We start from the raw sequence: 4,171 nt of genomic DNA, 5'->3' as shown, positions 1-4,171 counted from the left end.
CAAAGAAGCAATCCATACTTTTAATTACCAAATCAGTGATAATATCCCCCTCTCCCAACAGAGGGGGAGGGATAGGGATACGACATCATCTATCTCCAGTCTACAACACAGTGCTTTCAGTAGTTACAAGAAGGCTCCACACCCATTTGCACCACTCAGGTGACCCTGAGCAGGGCTTTTCACAGTCCTTTCACATCAGAGACTGCAGAAGTTCTAGCAAGCCACTGCTTAATAAGTCTTAGGCCAGTGGTGGCGAACCTATGGCATGCGTGCCAGAGGCGGCACTCAGAGCCCTCTCTGTGGGCACGTGCGCCATCACCCCAGCCCCCTCACCAGCAGCTCCCCCGGAGGAGAGTCGCCCCTGAGCGTGGCCCGCGTGAAGCAGCGCAGCCAAGGACATGGCAGCCAGGCAGTGGGAACAAGACTCCACCCTCATGCCCCGTCACACGGTTGATGCTGTGGGGCACGGGTGGAGGGTGTGGCCGCCATGGCGCTGCTGGGCCGCCTGGGCGATCGGCAGGCTGTGGAGGCAGTGAGTGGCCCTATGGGCGGGCGGGGGGCAGGGCGGATGGGGGGCAGGGGTGGGGCTGGTTTTGGGCACTCGGTCTCTAAAAGGTGGTGCTCAGGGTGAGTTGAAAGGTGTAGAGATGGGGGTCAGGTAGAGGTCGTGAGCAGCAAACTGCCCTTCCAAAGCCTACGTGCCTCTTCTCTCTACATGATCTCATCCATTCACATCACCATGGCAATGTAGGGAAATACCCCAGGCTGGTACATGATATCACCTGGTTCACATGATATCAGCCAGGTTACATCAACAGGATGTGGCAGAAGACTGCTCCCTGTCTGGGGCCTCCTAGCTGGTATATTCTTAAGGATTGAAAAGGGGTTTCACCAATAGAAATGCTGTTACTATGCTGATGCCATCTTACTTTATGCTATGTGGAAAACTGTATAAAAAGAATAAACACTGCAAAGGCAGTCAGCCATATTTGCACCCTGCAATGACTGAGCACTGATTCCTTCAGCTGGCTGCCCGAACAGGGACTTTTGGGACCCCCCCCCCCCCCGGGAAGAGCAACAACCAACATACTTACCAGCTTCTGGAACAGACCTCAAAGTGCACTTTCGTCCTCCGGGACCCCTCAGTGGTAAGCATGGGTTGCAATTTATCTCAGCACCAGCAGAAACATGCACAGGAACTCAGATTCCTGCTACATAAATCAGGTGTGACAGTGCCTGAGGCAGACATAAGGAAGCTGGTGGAGGAGATAGGGAAACACTGCCCTTGGAATCCTGAGCGCCGGACTGCTTAGGCTACGAGATTGGGAAAAGATAGGGCATACTTTACATCTTGAACCTCGGGCTCCAGTACAGATATTACATCGATGGTATCAGTGCCATCAAGCAGTGGAAAAATATGGCTCAGATGCTTCAGAAGGGCAGCAATTAACTACCAGCCCCCCTCCTGATTATAACCAAGTAAAACCTATCCCTCCTGAAGCATCCTTAATTGGATCTCCAGCTCCTTCTGAAGAGGCTAATTCTTTTGCTTCTTCCCAGACCTCATACACCCCCACAAGGAAAATATTAGAGGAACAATCTCAAAGTAGAAAAAAATAATAAGGGGAATCGTCAGAGTAATTTAAAGACACAAATTAACTCAAAATGTACTCCTCTGCAATGTGTTTTGAACAATTGGAATGTTTTGAAACGTCAAGTGGCTGTTAAGTTTAACCCTGTCAGACAATGTCTGGTGGTGCTTTGTGTTGATGTGTAGTGTGTTTTGTTTATATATATATGTATGTATATATATATATGTGTGTGTGGCCACCCAGAACATTATGCTTGGGCTTGGAATGGTGAGAAAAATAGGAGATGGTTAATGGGCCCTATAAAAACCACGTTTGGTTGGAATCACCTCATGATTTTTCTCGCTTCTTGCAGGACAAGCCATATTTGCACCCTGCAATGACTGAGCACTGATTCCTTCAGAAAGGGTGGGTTTAAATTCAGCAAAGTAAGCAGCACACATTTCCACTCTTAAAAAAAATAAATTAAAAAATGTTGCACCCCAATTGGTTGACCCAGTGAGGAGGTGAGGACAAACGTTTAACAAATGTTGAGTGATTTCACAAAGCTTACATGGTTTGGGCTGAGTTTATACTTGAATGGGAGATCACCAGAAAAATCCCAAGACTGTAGACTGAGGAAGGGGGGAAAACCTCTTAAGTGAAAAAAATTGTAAATTCCCTGTAATTTCTGAGAATATTGCCCATAATGTCCATTGTCACTAGGGTTGAGCTCAAGCTGGGGAGTCTTTATAACAAAATCATTGGCTTGACACTGAGTTTCAATGGCAGTACATGGAGGGGACTGTGGACTACAAAAATGAGGGGGGGGGGAGGTGGCCAAGAAAATCTTGCTTGCCCTGAATTATAAGTTGGAGTTAAGGGTGTTTTTGTACAATTGATAAAATTTCATATGGCTTAGAAATGGTTCCCTATGCAAGACTATAGTCTTGCATATACAATGTATATAGGTAGTCCTTGAGTTACGACTGTAATGGAGCCTGCCCATTAAGGTTGTAAATATCAATGGTTGTAAAACAGATTGGTCATGTGACCCACCAAATTTTATGACTTTTTTGCATTAAGCAAATATCATTAAGCAAATACTGCAGTTGTTAAACGAACTCATTGTTTGCTATAGACTATTTTTGCTGAATGCAGCAAAACAGTCATAAAATGTAGTTCATGTGACCACAGGGCAGGGGAGCAACCATTGGAACTTTAGATGCAGGTCCTAAGTCCCCTTTTTCACGTAGATCATAACTACAAACTGTTACTAAGCGCTCAGTTGTAAGTCAAGGACTACCTATATACATTGTGGCTCTTGCCCATCCTTATCTCACCAAGATAGCAAACCCACCATGGAGATGCATGCCAGAGGAATATAGGACTGGATCACTGCAAGGTAGCACTCTGAAATCTCTCACCTGGACAGGATGTGCACCCAACAGGTAGCTGATCATTGATTTCCACCAAGTGCTTGCCAAGCTCTGTCAGAATTCACTCCCGCTCAGTCTGAACTAGACTGTCTAGACCAGGGGTAGGCAACCTTGGCTCTTTTATGACTCATGGACTTCAACTCCCAGAATTCCTGAGCCAGCCATGCTGAGGGGAAAGGGAGAGGTTTCCAAGCTCAGCCATGCTGGCTCACAAATTCTGGGAGTTGAAGTCCACGAGTCATAAAAGAGCCAAGGTTGCCTACCCCTGGTCTAGACAAAGAACAAGTTGTAACAGCAACTGTGATCTAAATATGTAAATTCCTTGACTCCTGCAGATTAGTCTCCCAAAGAGTCAAACACCCCCCCCCCCTGTTGGAGAATCCCAGTGCATGGTTATAACTATTTGAACTTTTTAGATTTGATCAGGCGTTTTAGGTTTCTAGGCACTGGCTCTAACCCTATTTTTTCCTTTTGTCTTCTCCACCGCTTAGTTTATTTCCACTGTGTCCACCTTGCACCAAGTACGTGAAAAACTGGAGTCGCTGGGTCTTTGTTCATTGTCTGCTGGCCTTGAATTCATCCCAATTGTCCATGCCCAGCTATCAGACCCAGAGATAGAAGGGGCCGTGAGGTTGCTAGAGGCCCTTGAAGACCACGTAGATGTTGTTCGGGTATACAACAACATTGCATAGTTTTACCAGCATGCCTCCAGGAGCTACTGAAGCCTTACCAGCTAAATTCTGGTATCATTTTTCCCTGATTCAAACCAAGACTATTAATGGTAAATGAGGTTTGCTATGTTTCTGACATGCCCGTGTGCCTCTTTGCCCTCCTCTTCAAGTTCCTTGTCGGAAGACAACCCAACGGCATGTACCAAATGTGGATGCTAGAAAAGTGCTGGAGCAAGACAGCTTGGACAACTCCTGCCAGAAATATCTGGGATTGGTTACTAGCTTCCATTGGAGGACAGTGTGGCTGTCTCATTAGCACCTCAATATAACAAACCAATCATATCCAAACAGATAATTCCCAAGCCAACAGTGATACGTTAACTGAAAGTTCAGTAATCTTGATATAACTGGATATGTTCTTGGTCCATTTTTCCTGAGCTGTTGGGAGATAGTTCTGCCTTCTTCAAGCATGCAAGCTCGTAAAAAATCTTTA

This window comes from Protobothrops mucrosquamatus, unplaced genomic scaffold, assembly GCF_001527695.2.
Source record: "Protobothrops mucrosquamatus isolate PMUCROS unplaced genomic scaffold, P.Mucros_1.0 scaffold5095, whole genome shotgun sequence".
Taxonomy (NCBI): Eukaryota; Metazoa; Chordata; class Lepidosauria; order Squamata; family Viperidae; genus Protobothrops; species Protobothrops mucrosquamatus.
The sequence above is the reverse complement of the archived record's forward strand: the minus strand, read 5'-3'. Positions refer to the sequence as shown.